This window comes from Rhinatrema bivittatum, chromosome 5, assembly GCF_901001135.1.
Source record: "Rhinatrema bivittatum chromosome 5, aRhiBiv1.1, whole genome shotgun sequence".
NCBI classification, from domain to species: domain Eukaryota; kingdom Metazoa; phylum Chordata; class Amphibia; order Gymnophiona; family Rhinatrematidae; genus Rhinatrema; species Rhinatrema bivittatum.
The window spans coordinates 366,171,040-366,189,614 of record NC_042619.1 but is presented as its reverse complement, the minus strand read 5'-3'; the positions used below and the strand labels follow the sequence as shown (position 1 = coordinate 366,189,614).

The window sequence follows — 18,575 nt, the reverse complement described above, 5'->3', positions numbered from 1 at the left end:
CCCTTGTATATTTCATCCACAGTTGCACTGAGTTTGGTGGTTACTGAAGCATGGAGAAAGCAGTGACTAGCCACGGGTGGGTCTGGGTGAGCCATGGCACACCCACTTTGCGCACGGGCCCACCCAACCTGGGTTGTCTGACAGCAGAAGAGGACTAGAGCAGCAATGCCATCGCGGGACCCCATCCCCATGACGGCAAAGAAGAGGGCGAGTAGCAAAGCCATCACGAGATCCCATCCCCGGGACAGCGAAGAAGAGGGCTGGAGTAGTAAGGCCAATGCGGGACCCCATGCCCACGATGGTGGAAGTAGGAGCTTGGCTGTGCCTAATGATATATATATATATATGTTACCCTGTTTCTCCGAAAACAAGACAGTATCTTATATTAATTTTTGCTACCAAAGATGCACTAGGCCTTATTTTCAGGGGATGTCTTATTTTTCCATGAAGAAGAATTCACATATATTGTTGAACAAAAAAATGAACATTTATTATATTCTGAATAGTTGTCTGGTTATGCTGGTTTGTGATGACAACTAACTGTGATGACAACTAACTCAAAACCTGGCTCTTCCTCCAAGCTTACCCCCAATCGTCTTCTTTACCTACTAACACCTTAACTTTACCTATTAACACCTTAACCCTACCACCTCCCCGTACTAACACCCCCTCCTCTGGACCTACCCCCACACCCTCTAATGACTTACAAACCCCACTCCTAACTTCTAGCACATAATATATGACACATAGCTCTACCGTTCCCATTTTCTCACCTGAATCTCTTATTTTCTACATGCCTATACAGTTTTGTATATAACCTATGTATATTTCAAGAATATAACCTATGTCAATTTGCCAATGTATATAGATGTCAATAATATAACCTATGTATACGTCAATAATCTCTCGACCCCTGTACATATTACTCCTTTTGTACCTGTACATATTACTCCTTTTGTCCCTGTTTTTTCACCCACCCCCCCTCCCCCCCCCCGCCCCCTCCCCTGTCTCGACCACCCCTACCCCTCTTTCCACAAGTTTGCTAGTTTTGCTCTGTTTCTGAGCTATGTTTTAAACACTGTTCCTTGTAAAGGCTCTGCCTACATATCTTTGTTTGTAAGTTATCTGTAAACCGGCACGATGTGCAAACGGTTGCCGGTATATAAAATTAAATAAATAAAATAAATAAATAACTGTGAATCCTGCAGGGTAAAAAAATCACAGCTGCATGCTCTGGTGTTCTGTGCGATGGGCATGCTCCCAAATAAAAACTTTGCTAGGTCTTCGGGGGAGGTCTTATATTTACATTATTTAGCAATTCAGCAAAACCTCTACTAGGTCTTATTTTCGGGGGGATGTCTTATTTTAGGGGAAATAGGGTACCTGTCATGCGCCTTGTAAGCGTAGTTTCTTTTCATTGTAAACCAATGTGATATCCCTAATGAATGTTGGTATATAAAACTATTAAATAAATAAATAAATAATGAAAAGGCCCCATGTGTGTGTGGGTGAGAATGGGAGCCTGGCTGTGGGTGAGAATGGGAGCCTGGGTGTGTGTATGGGGAGTGAGAATGGGAGCCTGGTTGTATGTGGGTGAGAATGCGAGCCTGAGAATGCATCAGTCTGTGGATGAATGGGAGCCTGGGTGTGCGTCTGTGGTGTGTATAAGAATGGGAACCTGGGTGTTCATTTGTGTCTGTGAGAATGGGAGGCAGGGGGTGAGATATTGAGAGCTTGTGTTTGTGGTAGAGCATGTAAGAGTGAGATCTTGTGTGTCTGTGTGTGTGTATATGGTAGAGCATATTAGAGTAAGAACTGTGTGTGTGTGTACAGAATGTGAGAGTGAGAGTTTGTGTGTGTGCAGGGCAGAGTATATGAAAGTGAGAGCTTCTCTTTGTGGTACAGCATGTGTGAGAGCTGGTGTGTGTTTGTGTATATGGTACAACATATGTTAGAGTGTGTGTGTGTGTGTGTGTGTATAGAGAGAATGTGAAAGAACTTGTGTGTGTGAGGGAGTCTGTGAGAGAAAGCATGAGCCTGTGTGTGTGTGTGTGTGTGTGTGTGTGTGTGTGTGTGTGTGTGTGTGTGAGGAAGGAAGAGAAGAAGACAGTACGAGAAGAAACAGAATGAGAAGAGAAACCCTAAAAAGGAATTAGGAAATGACTGACAAGGGAAAAGTGGGAAAAAAAAGAGACTGAAACCAACTGATTAGAAAAATACAAAGATCAAACAACAAAGGTAAAAAAAAATATGTAGATATATATATTTTGCGATTTTAGCCATTGGACTATGCCATCTTTGGGAATGTGCATTTCTTATATTTTTGTATTTTGCTCTTTCTTCAGTATTCCACTGTTCAGAGTCTGGTTTCTAGTTGTATCTGCATGTTTCTGTTTCTAATTTGTAGTCTTTTATTTCTATGTTAGGTAACTGTTGGTCTCTGTTTTTCCTATGTGTGTGTGTGACTGACGTGCAGTATTTCTGCTAGCATGTACTTTCTCTGTAGTAGTCCAGCTTGTTCTGTTATTCCAGTAGGTGATGTATTAATGTCCTAGGGCTTGGTTTAGTATTTGCATTGCTGCTTTTTCATAAGGTTGTTGTTTGAATCTTGAGAGTCAGTGCTGTGACTGTATGTTATGTGAAGGCTTTAGACATCTCTTTAATTGCAGGAGTTTGTTATTTCACAAAATGTTTAGCAATGGAGAGATTTTTTGCTGAGGTGACACCAGAATTTGAATAATTTTTTTTTTCATGTTGGTTGTAATGTGAATTGTCCTAGCTCTGCTCTGTCCCTGTTCTGTTCTCTACCAAAATCAGAAATGGTTACAATAAACTTTTGACCTTAAGACGACTCAAACTGCTTTTAATGCAACAAGATTTCAGAACTGTATTACAATTATTGATCTTCTCTAGTACTGATTATTGCAATCCCCTTCTACTAGGTCTTTCTTCCTCCACTGTTTGTACTTTACAAATTTTACAGAACGCAGCCACTAGGATCATGACAGGAAAAAAGAAATTTCAGATCTGCTAACAAAGGTCTTTTACCTATCCCCTCAGTTCGAACAGCTCACCTCGCCGGACCTAAAATTTGGAACTTCCATCTGAATTATGTTTATAACCAGATCTAAAATTATTTAGAAAAGGCTTAAAGGTATGGCTGTTTACGAAGACTTTACAGGATGCTGATTAATTTCCTATAGAAGTAATTAAGAATGAGATCTATGGTGCAGGGAAATGTTATTTATGAGACTTTCCACCTTTTCTCCTTCTCTTTTCATTCGATATTTTATTAGAAATAAGCTGTACCCTTTTGATGTTTATTTTTCATCCTATTTTTATGTATCAAAGATCATGTCCAAACATGTAAACTGTTTGTGATGGTATTTCCGAATCAATAAATATATAAAATATTGTAGTTAAGATTTCTGGCTTTCTGCAAAGCAGATTCATGCAAGAATACATTGATTTTTGTTTTAGTACATGATTGGTTGAATCTGTGTATTTGTTTGCTTTGCTTTTTACATGATAAACTTGTACATTTAGAAACTGCATTATATAAACAAAATTAATACAGATTAATGTTGAGATTACTTACCTGATAATCTCCTTTTCCTTAGTGTAGACAGATGGACTCAGAACAAGTGGGTATAGTGTGCTCGTGCTAGCAGTTGGAGACGGATCCGACGTCAGCAAGGGTACATATACCCCCACAGGAAGTGAAGCCACTCAGTAATCTTCTTTGCAAAAGCTGTTATGGATATATGTGTACTGACCGATCAATGAATTAGTGAAACAGGATTCCCCTGAGCAATGGATAGTAGCTGGAGACCGCCAGCGTTCCCAACCGGAAGACGTCGACACCTGGTAGAGTGGACGCACTCATGTAAGAAGTGATAAGGCTTACCTTGAATCGGTGAAACCTCTGTATACCGGCAGCCGGGCAGGATGCTGAGTCCATCTGTCTACACTAAGGAAAAGGAGATTATCAGGTAAGTAATCTCAACATTTCCTAGTGTGTAGCCAGATGGACTCAGAACAAGTGGGATGTACAAAAGCTACTCCCGAACTGGGCGGGAGGCTGCCTGAGGACCACGTAGGACTGCCCTCGCAAATGCTGTGTCCTCCCTGGCCTGGACATCCAGACGGTAAAATCTGGAAAAGGTATGGAGGGAGGACCACGTCGCCGCCTTACATGTCTCCGCGGGCGACAGCATCCTAGATTCTGCCCAAGAGGCCGCCTGCGCTCTGGTAGAAATAGCCTTGACCTGTAGAGGCGGTGACTTCCCGGCCTCTACATAGGCCGCTTCTTTGATCCAGTGGGCGATGGTGGGCCGTGAGGCCGCTTCTCCTTGTTTCTTCCCACTGTGAAGGACGAACAGATGGTCAAGTCTTTTGTACCGCATCTGTCATTTCCAGGTATCTGGGCAGCAATCTGCCGATGTCGAGATGGCGTAGCAAACACCCTTCTTCTGATTTCTTCAAACCCGCTGTGGTTGGCAAGGATATGGTTTGGTTGAGGTGAAATTGTGAGACTACTTTAGGTAGAAAGGAGGGAACCGTGCGAAGATGGATAGCCTCAGTAGTGATTCTGAGAAAGGGATCACAGCAGGACAGCGCTTGTAGCTCCGAGATGCGGCGTGCTGAACACACTGCCAGCAGGAACACCATCTTCAAAGTTAGCGAACGGAGAGACAGGCCCCGAAGGGGTCTGAAGGTGGATCCCGCAAGGAAATCCAAAACAAGGTTGAGGTTCCACAGGGGCACTGGCCACTTCAGTGGCGGACGAATGTGCTTGACTCCTTTCAGGAAACGAGACACATCTGTATGCGTGGCAATGGTCTTGCCGTCCCTCCTGGGACTGTAGCAAGACAGCGCAGCCACCTGAACCTTGGTGGAGCTTAGGGAGAGACCCTTCTGAAGCCCATCCTGCAGGAAATCCAGAATAATAGGGATAGTAGTCGCATGTGGATTGGTGCCATGAGTGTCGCAGCAGGCTTCAAATACTCTCCAGATTTGTTAACCCCAGGTGCCCCAGAGAAACCGGTCCCACCGTCTGCAAAAACCGATTCTGATTTGAATTCCTCAATGCAAGGTTCCTTGGTATCCCATAGGAATGTCGTAGAAATGACTGAAATTTTGGAGGACATAGAAAATCATAGTCCCAGGGAATCCAAGGACAAATTGGCAATTAATGCAGATATGATTGATGGGACATTGCAACAGTCAAGAGGATGTGATGTTCAATTAAGCTTGAATGGTATTGAGAATGTCTCTATTATTACCCCAAAAAAATTTTCAATGGAAGAATTAGGAAAGATGATGATAAATATGCAAAAATCAATAAATAGCTTGGCTAATACTGTGCAAGAAGCTTTGAAAAAGAATACTCACATACAAGAGAAAGTGGATTCATTAGAAAAGAGTATTACTGTAATGGATAAACATTTGGGGGAGGTTCAAAATATTCAGCTAAACTTAAATCAGAGAAAGATCATGAAAATAAGATTGAGGTATTGGAAAATCAGATGAAGAAATCAAACCTTAGGTTATTAAATTTTCCAAAAAGTCATCTGATAACACCCCTTGATTTATTCTATAGTTATTTTCACAGGATAATTTACCTAAATTAAATAAAATTTACTATTTGCAACAAATGGAAGGGGTGAGAAATGGAAAAAATGGAGAGATTATTGAAGATCTAAATTTGACTGATTGTCTAGAAAAATCCTATGAATCAAAGATCACTACTACAGCAACATTAGTAGTACAGTTTGTTTCACAAATTGATAGAGATGCAGTATTAAGACTGCATTTCAAATATCAGAAGCATAATTTCTATGGACAATCCATAAGGATTTTTCCAGACATAACTGGTTCTACCCAGCTAAGACGAAAGAAATTTATTGTAATGCGACCGGAAGTTATATCAAGAGGTGCACAATTTTATTTAAGATACCCCTGCAGATGTTTAATTAAACATTTAAATAACAGATATATTTTCACACAGCCAGAACAGTTACGAATATATTTCGACACTCACTCTTAGGAAACTGTGCAAATAAGGGAAAAGAGTTAAGTGGGATAAGTCAAGCATCAAGTATGATTAAAATTTGTATTTTATTTTATTTTTTTTCTTGTTAGTAAGTGCTCCTAGATAATTGGCAACTCATAGATCTCTATCAATTACTTTACTAGATTGCTCTGTAGAGAGAAGATTTGCTTTTGTATTATTTAGGATAATTTTGTCGTTATCATGATGTATCAAGTATTCTGTATTAAATTGAAATTTCAATAAAAATAAAATTAAAAAAAAAACAAAAAACTCTCCAGATCCTTAGGTAGGTGAGGGATGTGGAAAACCTGCGCGCTCGGAGGAGTGTATCTATCACCGGCTCCGAGAGACAGTCCGAGGGTACTACCTGAGGAGACAGGACAGACAGACGCTGGAACAGAAGGACGCTGGAACAGAAGGACGCTGGACAAGGCTGGAACAGTAGGACGCTGGAACAAGAATGTGAACGCGGAGGCAAACTAGTACACTTCAGTGCCGACCCGATTGCCAAGACAAGGAAGTGCAGGCAGGGACTTCCTTATATTGTACGTTCAATCAGGGCGCGCGCCCGCCCCTGGCCCGCCCCTGGCCCGCCCCGGGCCCTGGCCAGGGGCCAGGGCCCGCCCCGCCCCTGGCCCGCCCCTGGCCCTACAAGAGGCTGGGCGGTCCGCACACATGCGCATAGGGGTGTGGCCAACGCCACTGGGGATGCCGAACTCCGGCGTGAGGTCTGGTGCACAGTGGAAGGCCCGGCGACCGCCGCCGCGGTACGCCGAGGCCTGGAGGAGCTCGCAGCTGCTGCTGGGGAGGCCGACCCATGACCTGCAGAGGAGCTAGCGAGGTGAGCAGGCCTGGTGCGGGCCGGGCGCGCGCAACAGTATGTACACTTATGAGCACAACTGTAAGATCAACAGCTTGTTCTACGTAAACTGTTGCTTGCTGAACCTTTACTCAGAAAATTTTTTATTATCTAAAATTGGTTGGCATCATATTGTATTTAGAATTATATTCCGCTTTTTGCACTTTTTTCAGCGCTTCAAAGTGGATTACATTCAGGTACTGAAGGTTATCTGAAAACCCCTCCATTATCCAAAATTTCTTTATCAGAAAACTCCCATTATCAAGAATGCCTTCAGTCCTGACTATTTAGGATCAATGATGATCAACTATATACTGTATATATTAGACTTTCTATGCATGTAGATACTGGTTGAAATGCAGCAAGTAATGCTGAGTATATTGGGCATTACTCAATAAATCTGTATATGTTATTAAAAGCAAAAACTAGATACTGTATATTTCAATGAAATAAGGGAGATTATGGTGTTCGACTGAGTAGTGATTCATGGTTCAATAGCCTTACGAGAGAGAGACAGGAAGAAAGGGGGAGAGAGACATGGAAGCAAAGGGAGTGGGGAGCAGGTACAGTGAGAACATAAAATTTCAGACCAAAGGTTCAGCTAGGCCAGTAGTGCCTTGCTGATCAACACTTTGTCACATTAATATAATTCAATATACCGTTTGAAGGAGATTCATTTAGTGTAGAGACAGCACTGGAAAAAAAAGAGAATCCTTTAAAATTTTAAAGACTAGAGCAATGTTTCTCTCCATCTATGGTTTGGGATACAAAAATAGAGCCAGGAAGACTTGCAAATGGATCACATAAGAAGTGCTAGCAGAAAATTAAATGTCAGATATAGGAACATTTCATTTGTGATTAAATTGAAAATACGAGGTTAAGAACATAAGAAAATGCCATACTGGGTCAGACCAAGGGTCCATCAAGCCCAGCATCCTGTTTCCAACAGTGGCCAATCCAGGCCATAAGAACCTGGCAAGTACCCAAAAACTAAGTCTATTCCATGTAACCATTGCTAATGGCAGTGGCTATTCTCTAAGTGAACTTAATAGCAGGTAATGGACTTCTCCTCCAAGAACTTATCCAATCCTTTTTTAAACACAGCTATACTAACTGCACGAACCACATTCTCTGGCAACAAATTCCAGAGTTTAATTGTGCGTTGAGTAAAAAAGAACTTTCTCCGATTAGTTTTAAATGTGCCCCATGCTAACTTCATGGAGTGCCCCCTAGTCTTTCTACTATCCGAAAGAGTAAATAACCGATTCACATCTACCCGTTCTAGACCTCTCATGATTTTAAACACCTCTATCATATCCCGCCTCAGTCGTCTCTTCTCCAAGCTGAAAAGTCCTAACCTCTTTAGTCTTTCCTCATAGAGGAGTTGTTCCATTCCCCTTATGATTTTGGTAGCCCTTCTCTGTACCTTCTCCATCGCAATTATATCTTTTTTGAGATGCGGCGACCAGAATTGTACACAGTATTCAAGGTGCGGTCTCACCATGGAGCGATACAGAGGCATTATGACATTTTCCGTTTTATTCATCATTCCCTTTCTAATAATTCCCAACATTCTGTTTGCTTTTTTGACTGCCGCAGCACACTGTACCGACGATTTCAATGTGTTATCCACTATGACACCTAGATCTCTTTCTTGGGTTGTAGCACCTAATATGGAACCCAACATTGTGTAATTATAGCATGGGTTATTTTTCCCTATATGCATCACCTTGCACTTATCCACATTAAATTTCATCTGCCATTTGGATGCCCAATTTTCCAGTCTCACAAGGTCTTCCTGCAATTTATCACAATCTGCTTGTGATTTAACTACTCTGAACAATTTTGTGTCATCTGCAAATTTGATTATCTCACTCATCGTATTTCTTTCCAGATCATTTATAAATATATTGAACAGTAAGGGTCCCAATACAGATCCCTGAGGCACTCCACTGTCCACTCCCTTCCACTGAGAAAATTGCCCATTTAATCCTACTCTCTGTTTCCTGTCTTTTAGCCAGGATATACTTACAGCAAAAAGAAAAACAAGAAAATCCTGCTGAAAATATAAACAAGTTATTGTGCAGTCTCTGTGCTTGTGGGATTTTCTCTTTTTTAAATTTAATTGGATGTATTTTTCTTTTTGGTCTCAGTTTTTGTCAGGCCTCCATAGTTATATAGCAATCACAGTATAAAGCTGTGACAAAGATTAGAAATTGTGAACTTGTGTTTTAGAAGGTCCCTGTGATTTTACTGGAGCTCCTAAAAGAGTTAGGAACCAGACCACCTACATTTCTTGAATTTGCCTATGATATCTGTATTTCCGTCTCTCATCTTAAAGCTCTTCAGTGGCCGATTAGCAATCATGAAGGATGGTGCTCTTATTTAGGGATGTGAATCGTTTTTTGACGATTTAAAAAAATCATCAGATATTTTTTAAATCGTCAAAATATCGTTAGAGTGCGCGAAACAGTAGAAATTCCCCCGATTTATCGTGAAAAATCGTTAATGGGGTTAGTGTCCACTAAGGGAGTTATTTGGGGGGAGGGCAGGAAAACAGGCACACCAAAATTCCTCCTAAACCCACCCTGACCCTTTAAAACTAATCCCTTACCTTCCCCCACCCTCCCGAACCCCCCCAAAACCTTTTAGAAATACCTGGTGATCTACTGGGAGTCCCGGGAGCGATCTCCCGCTCTGGGGCCGTCGGCTGCCATTAATAAAAATGGCGCCGATGGCTCGATAAAAAAAAACAACCCCGACCCTTTAAAAATGACCCCTTTGCTTCCCCCAGCCCCCAAAATCTTTTACATGTACCTGGTGGTCTAGCGGGGGGTCCAGGATCCATCCCCTGCACTCATACCCTCGGTGCTGGACTGATTTCAAAATGGCGCCGATCGCCTTTGCCCTCACTATGTCACAGGGACAGATGGTCAGCCCTTGTGACATAATGAGGGCAAAGGCAATCGGCGCCATTTTGCTTACTGACAGCCGACGGCCCGAGTGAAGGAGATCGCTCCCAGACCCCCGCTGGACCCCCAGGGACTTTTGGCAAGTCTTGGGGGACCCTCCTGACCCCCACAAGACTTGCCAAAAGTCCAGCGGGGGTCCAGGAGCGACCTCCTGCACTCCGGCTGCCAGTACTCAAAATGGCGCCGATCGCCTTTGCCCTCACTATGTCACAGGGGCCAAGGTACCTGTGACATAGTGAGGGCAAAGGCGATTGGCGCCATTTTGAGTACTGGCATCTGACAGCCGGAGTGCAAGAGGTCGCACCCGGACCCCCGCTGGACTTTTGGCAAGTCTTGTGGGGGTCAGGAGGGTCCTCTAAGACTTGCCAAAAGTCCCTGGGGGTCCAGCGGGGGTCCGGGAGCGATCTCCTTCACTCGGGCCGTCGGCTGCCAGTAAGCAAAATGGCGCCGATAGCCTTTGCCCTTACTATGTCACAGGGGCTACTGGTGCCATTGGTCAGCCCCTGTCACATGGTAGGAGCACAAGATGGCGCCGATGGCCATGTGACAGGGGCTGACCAATGGCACCGGTAGCCCCTGTGACATAGTAGGTCAGAGGCTATCGGCGCCATTTGATACCGGCATGGAGGGTATGAGTGCAGGGGATGGCTACCGGCCCCCCCCCCCGCTAGACCACCAGGTACATGTAAAAGGTTTTGGGGGGGGGGGTTCGGGAGGGTGGAGGAAGCTAAGGGGTCAATTTTAAAGGGTCGGGGTGGGGTTTTTTTTATCTGCTCGGGCCTCACTAAAAAAAAATTAGCGATGTGAATTGGAATCAGAACCGATTCCAATTCACATCTCTACAGATCAGATTTTGTTCTCCCTCCAGCCGAACCCGATCGTTAAAACGATCGGGCACACGATTCACATCCCTACTCTTATTAGGCATCTACTGCAGCCTGACCCAGGATAAGCGATTGCACAATGTTAATCGTGTTGTAGTCTACTCTACAGCAGCAGCAACGGCGATCAGCACATGAAATTTATTTTGGAAAATCTCTTTTCTGCATATCAGCTTCAGCACCTACTATAATGCTCTCTTCAAATATATTTGATTTAAATACAATGAAGATAATATTATCAGTGACAGGAAGTCATTCCTATCCTTTTAAACAGCATGATAGTAGTCACAGCATTTTCACTAGTAGTATGAATCTTGAATTCTAAGATATATTTTTTTATACAGTCCTGCAGTAAATGCTCATCATGTAGTAATATGGGCATTATAGTCTTGCAAACAGCAGATCTCCAAAATGCAAATTATATAGGAAAGGCATTTCTAAAACAAAGAGCCTAAAATGTACACTTCTCGCTCTATAATAAGTGGAAACAAACTAGAAAGTAAAAAAGCACAAAAGGCTCACGTTACCTCAGTCATGATTTCATATTAAATGTTCTTGATATACTGTTAAAGGTCATTGCATGATGTTCATATTCCACTTAATAAGAAATCAGTTCAATACATCAAACAGCATAATAAAACCAATGTACTTAACAGCACTGCACTAATTTGAGTTATGCTGATTCATAATTCATGAATGCACTGGAAAACAAAGTGACACGATTTCTTCCTAGTTTGTGCTCCACAACAGAATTCTCCAAACTTTTAAAGGGCCGCATGTGACATTTAAAATCACAGAGAGGGCCAGGGAGGTCCCTGGAGGTTTGATGAGCATGATTGGAAGGTGGGGGCCTTTTCGACGATTCAAAATGCAGGGGAAGGGGAGAGCGGGGGAAGGGTTCCCTGAAATGTGGCAGACAGCATGTCAATAAAATTACTTTTAGGAAGGTGGCAACCCTGCCACTTTTCCAGGAACCCTACCCCATACCTCTCCTCAGTACCTGCATCTGCATCCTGGGGAGTGCGGGTGCATGAATGGCAGGGTAGTGCATGGCAGCCAGCTTTTTAAAATGATTGGGGGTGCTGAACGCAAAACAAATTCCAGCGCCCCCAGCAAAAAAAACAACAACAACAACAAACAGAACACGGTGGGTTGTGAGTGAGGAGCCTGTATTTAAATATCCAGAGAGGAGCAGGTAATGTGCTCATGGGAAAGCCCCATGTGGCCAAAAAAGCCAGGGAAGCACTCAAAGTCCCACAATTCATTCTTCTCCCTAACTCCAGCTCATCCCCATCAGTCTCCTCCCTCCTGCTCCATTCCCACCAACCAACAACCCATTCAACTCATAGTCTCCTCCATCCACTCTCTCAACTTTCCTTTTCTCTTATTTTCCTAATCTCTTCTTCCCCTCCCCTCCTTACTCCCGCTGCACTCTTAATTCTCCCCCTCCTCCTGCATAGGCATACTCTGAATTTTATATTTGGGGGAGGGGTTTAATTCTCTTCCAGCTCAACTCCCTACATCCCCTTAGAATGCTCTGCTCCCCATTTCCCACTGACCTGTCCTGCTCTGTTCCCTTCCCAGTTCCTCTTCCCACTCCTGCACTCCCTAGCAGGTTCCTCCTCAACCCTCCTTAGCCAGCTGCCCACCTCTGCAGGTTTGATTCACCCATCCTTCCATCCTTCCATCCTTCCACTGATTCCCACTCCTCATCAGCATATTAGGCTTCCCTTCATTGGCGGGCTCAGCCCACCTTTCAATTTGTGATTCTCCCTCCTCCACAGGCTTGGATCACTTCCCTGCTCTGCCCTTCCTGACCCAGGCATTTTTTTTCTGGAACTGCTCCTGCCTCTGCACCCCCTGCAGCATTTTTCCCGGCACTCTCAGATTCCAGGCCACAGCTTCCCATGCCTGCAGAGTCCACATTTCTACCATGTGCATACTCTTTGGTAGTGTAAATTCTGATTTCCTGGCTCTTGGTTCATGAAAGGTTGACCACCCAAGACCTAGAACAAGAGATCATGGTGTGAGCCTCAAAGTGGGCAGCCTCGGGGAGCAGCTTGTGGGCAGGGAACTTGCCCATAGGTAAGTGGAAACTCAGTTGGTGGTGGGTGGGAGATTTGCCACAAGAGAATAAAGCTTTCTGATGCAGAGAATTGGAGAAGCTCTGGAAGCTTTATGTATAGGATATTATAAGGTATTTTGGAAATAAAACAATCCTCCAGGCCAGCGAGTCTCCGGTATTCCAGAGATGTTTTCTTTAGCCTAACAGCAAATTACAGGGACTAAGATGTAGCAGCAGCAGCAGCAGCAGCATCTTTCATGGAGATAAGGCCTCATATAAAAAGCACTGGTACTGCACAATATGAACTCATGACTTATGTCCTACTGAAATGCGCAAAATCTTAAATGTCAAGCTAACTTACCACGGGCCCCACGGCTGTAGAGGGTTCTGGGTCCCATCAAGAGTCAAGCAGTGCCAGTTATGTGGATATCCTTTAACCTGGACTCCTGCCAGATAAATTATCTGCCTCAGGGTTGGCTGCAGAATATTTCAGACTAAAGTTCCAAGTTAGTTTGACGCTTAAGATTTTGCGCATTCCTGTTAACCAGTTGTTAACTGGAAACTCATCTTCAACAGCTTGCTTCCCTATGACCCGAGATAAGTACCGGTCTTTATTTTATTTGACTTCAGTAGACTTTTTACTTACAATATGAAATATTTTTAAAAAATTTATATAAGATTGGTGGTCTTGGGACATTACTTGATCGATGATTATAAACGCACGAGATAATATTGTACAATCCAGGTGCTTTTCATATGAGGCCTTATTTCTATAAAAGGTGTTTTCTTTGATAATTTGTGTGTTTTCTGTATAGAAGAGTGAGATAGTTTTTGATATAAGGTATTTTTTCATTCTAAGGGTTCTTTTTTGATAGTTGTAGCAGCATCAACATCCAAAACATCAGTTAACTAAGATCACTCTCCGTTTAATGTTTTACTATTTTTTTCCATAGAAATGTTATTAACATTTTTAATAGAAAATACAAAGAAAGATATATAAGGCCAAGAACAAAGGCAACATCAGAAACACCCACAGCCACTTAACCACCCCACCCAAAAACTACATCAGAATTGGATATCTAGAGGTAGCAAAACCAGCACATCATATTCCAACAAATTAATTCACATATCATATGGCCATAAGAAGCAATACAAAAAGAAAATGAAACTAGGAAAGTAAAAGAAAAAAAATTATATAAATATCATGAATTGGATAGCAGTGACTGAGATTCTGCCGAGGTCCTCTGCTCACATTGGTCTATATTTCCAATAACAACATTCCTAAGGTCAGTAGGTAGAGTCGATAGAAAAGGGGACCAAATAGCAATAAAATGCCTCAAGTTAGAGAAGAGCTTCAGTTTAATAGACCGGGACTCCAAACATAGCAAGTCCACCAATTTCTTATGCCAAAGGGCTCACACAGGAGATAATGCATTGCTTTCCGACCAAGCAACACTTATATAGAAAAAGGTCGCCCGCTGTTCCCAAAGAGGAAGTTTCCGGAGGCATACCCAGTAAGCAAACCGCTGCAGAGCATTTTATAGTCGAAGTCCACTATTGGCCAATAAGTTGAAAAATTGCCTCCCAAAACCCCTGAATAAAAGGATAGTCCCACAGGACATAACTCAATGTCACGTCCAGATGTCCCATGCTCCCTCAAGCTCACACATACATGCATGCTCTCTCACACACACACATTCACACTTGCTCACACACACACACTCAAACTCACAAACGTACACAACTCACTAGCATCCTCTCTCACTTTTCACCCCTTTGGTCTCTGAATACACTTTTTTAAACAAGTTCTTTCACTTTAACTGGTCTTGAAGAAATGCAGGTAGGGCTGCTTGCTGATAGTCCTAGAGGTGTCCCATGATGTGGGAAGATGAGGGCTGAAGGGCCCCAATGCTGGGGCAGGGGATAAGGATCGTTATTTTTTGCTGTGGACAATTATGAGGGGCCGGCAGGTCTTCAGCCAGCGGTGAGACCACAGCGTGGGAGATCTGCTGGTTGCCTCCCACTGGCACAGGAAGTGACAGAGACAGAGATGGAAGAGAAAGCCATGGTGCTTCAGGGGGAGGGGAGACTAAGGAGAGCAGGCCCCAGTCACTTGCTACTGCAGTGCTGCTTGGAGAGGAGATGAAGGAGTCAGCTCATGCCGCCACGGTGCTGCTTGGTGAGGCATGTGGGGAGCCGGCACATACTGTTTGGGGAGAAGAGAGGGGAGCCAGTTGTCACTGCCACTGTTAAAATTAGAAAGCAAACCATGGAGAACCTCGGGGGAAGCTCCTGCTCTGCGGGGCTGGTGTTGGTTGCAGTGGGTCGTGAGCATGTTGCCACTGTACATCAATCCACATGATTGGCTGGACAGGCCCCCCGGGGCATGCCCGAAGCTCTGATAGGCCAATCTGCCTTTGCCCCACATTGCTTCAGACCAGGAGGAGGAGGGGCAAAGAGGGGCCTTTTGCACCCATTCAAAGCCTCAAACTGCACTGCAGCATGTTTAGCAGAGGTGGGGAAGAGAGGTGGCTGTCAGAACCTTTGCAGCCTCTGCTGCACACTGAGGAAAGCAGAAGAAATATGGGTGATCACTGCCACTGGTTTGACAAAGAAAGAGAGGAGAAGAGAGCTGCACCTGTTGCACTGATGATGGACCCTTAGCCCGAGGTGGGGTTGGCGCTACCCGCAGGGCAAGCCCTATGGGTCCCCACCGTTGGGTGGCGGAGCAGGCTAGGAGATGGAGGCCGACTGGAGCTTCACCAATACCAGCCAACGTTCCCCTTAGGTTGAGCCCTCGGGTGCCGGAGCCAGCTGGACTTAGGCGGGCCTCCGTGAGATGACTCCCAGTTGATGTAGACAGGGTATGCCAGATACCAGCAGAGGTATTGGAAGGCCGAAGACGGTCTGGACGAGGCAGGGTTACAGAAACCCACATGCCAACAGGTACTTAGGAGAACAGGGGGCGTCCAGATAAAGATAGGCCGAAGCCTGAGAGACCAGGTCCGTAGGAAACAAGAAGGGTCCAAGGCAAGCTGGAGCCAGGCCAGGCGGCAGGAAGGCACAGTTCCAGGAGCGAAGCAGAGGTCAGAGCCAGGAGATAGATCAGACGTAGTCGAAACAAGCCAGGGTCAATACCAGAGAATCAGTCCAAGCGTAATCCAGGCGAAGCAAGGGTCAATACCAGAGAATCAGTCCAAGCGTAGTCCAGGTGATGCAGGGGTCAATACCAGAGAATCAGTCCAAGCGTAGTCCAGGTGATGCAGGGGTCAATACCAGAGAATCAGTCCAAGCATAGTCCAGGCAATGCAGGGGTCAATAGCAGAGAGTCAGTCCGAGGAACGAGGAGCAGACAAGGGAACACGCAGGGACAGGAACCAGGAACAAAGACAGGAACTGAAGACAGGAATGAAGACAGGAACCAGGAACAAGCAACTAGTCACTGTTGCCAAGGCAGGGAACAAGTGGCTGGCCCTGGCTTTTATACAGAGGCCCAGTGATGCCATCATCTGGGGCCTTAGGCTACTTTCCTGCCATGGCCGCTTTAAAAGAGCGCAAGTTGTGAATGCGCCTAAGGAGGAGCCCAGAGAAAGGAGGGCGGTGGCGTCACTCCACGGTCTGAGCGGGGAAGCCCGCTGGGCACCAGGAGGAACCGCCCAGGAATCAGAAGTGGAAGAAGTGGTTGCAGGTGCTCAGGGGACGGAGGCAGCTGCCCACCGCCATGACTGAAGGTGAATTGGAGCTGGAAGCTGAACTCCCGGGGTGAGTAGGCCCGGGCGTGGGCCTTGCACGGCCGGGACACGTAACAGCACTAAAAAGTGAGTAGAATGGCTAAAAGGAAGAAAGGAGGAAATGGGACTGAACTTGACAGTATGAGACAGGAATGAGGAAATGGAGGATAAAGAGGGAGACAGGAATCCATGATTCACCTGGTTAAGGGGTGTGAGAGTGGATAGCAGTCTATCAGAAGCGAGGACCCTAGGAATCATGCTGGACAGAGATATAGAGAGAGGAAGGGTTAGACCACCACGGTCCAGGAGGGAAGAAGGGAAAGATGACCCCCAGGAATCAAGAAGGAGGGGAGGATGAGATGACAGCCAGGTATGGATATGACATTAAACATAAAAGTTATTTTGTGGGACACACAGACAGACATGGAGGTCTCCTAACCCTTTTTCCCTTTCAAAAGCAGGCGATTGTTTTCTAAGATTTAAATATGCCCTCCCCTTGGTCCGGTCTATGAATTACCCTTATGCTTGGGGCAGGGTGTACCACATTAGAAATTATATTCACTAATCAGATTTATCTTCGGGTTCATAGCCTGAGTTGGGGAAGAGACAGGATCCCGGTCACTCTGATACCACAATCCTGTGCCCTTTCCAAACAACCTCTCACTTGTGGCAGCAGAGACCAGATAAAATCATCACACCAGAATAAAACAGTAAGTGTGTGTAAGTAAATCCAACCAGAACATTAAATGGTGAAGTATGGTGGTGAAGTATAATATAAACTTGCAGTTTTCTTATTTTAAATCAAGCAATACAGAAACAGAAGAACTGATTGCAGGGCTGCCAGATGCACTCCTCTCTTCCTGGCTACAACTCCTGGCTGTCCCCATCCCACACAGATAGAGCCAGCCAAATTGCACCTTTTCTACCTTAAATGGTCTCCTAGCATTCCTTTGGCTTCCTCCTCTGTTGGCTATGTAGTGTTTTTCTCTGGACAGGCTAAACAGTACAGCCCATTCCCCAACTTGTTAACACTGTGAGTGCTGGATGCTGGTTCTTACAGAACATTTATCATTCACAGAAGAGCACACAGGGGTTTTTGACATTTTTATATTACTGCACCTTGGCTGCAGCATCTGTTTACCAAAGTAAAAAAATGCCCTTTTGAAAATTGCTATTCCCCACCACTGAGGGTAAACTGAGCTACGCTGTGAACAGCAGCAGACTTTTACTTACAGGGGGAAAAGGAGCAGGTTTAGGTTGGGGATGCACACGCAAGGATTTAATTTTGAAATCCTTGTGCAAACTTTCATGCATGTACTTTGCACCTGCTTCATAAGAAAATAAAAAGTAGGTTGAAGGAAGGAACAGAAGCACCGGCTTGGACTGTGTTTTCAAAAGAAAGCTTCACAGGATATTTCCCTTTGAAAATTAGATGTAGCTCCGCAGGAACCGGTGCTGATTTTCTGTCCAGTCATACCAAGCTGCCAGCCTGGAACTTTATTGAACTTGCTTCCTTTTCCCCATTGCAGCTGGATCGGAAGGTGGAATGGCCTCAACCTTCAATTATGAGTGCAATTTTTAAATAATTTGGAAACTGCCCTCCCTCATATTCCGTTTAGATCAACGGTTTATACATTACTAGCCGTTAAGCCCGTAACAACGGGCTACATTTAAAAAAAATTTTCAGTCCATTTCCTTCCCACCCCCTCCCCCCTCCACTCACTCTCCCCCCTCCCTCCTCTATTCTCCCTCCCTCTCTCCCCTTCCCCCTCCCTCTCCCCCTCCCCTCAGCTCACTCTCTCCTCCCTCCCCTCACTCTCTCCCCCCCTCCCCTCAGCTCACTCTCTCCCCCCTCCCCTCAGCTCACTCTCTCCCCCCTCCCTCCAGTCCCCTCCCCCCTCCCCTCAGCTCACTCTCCCCTCCCTCCCCTCCTCTTTCTGCTCATCCACAACCGGCAGACGGGGGGGGTGTGTGTGTCCCTCCCTCCCTCCCTCGCGTCGTCGCCGCTACTG

At 44.9% G+C, this 18,575-nt stretch overlaps 1 protein-coding gene across 1 annotated transcript in view; it reads right to left on the bottom strand.

Moving 5' to 3' along the window:
• The window catches only part of VWA3B (von Willebrand factor A domain containing 3B), a 632,585-nt gene that overhangs the window by 250,481 nt on the left and 363,529 nt on the right, over positions 1-18,575 (bottom strand). The window lies entirely within an intron of this gene.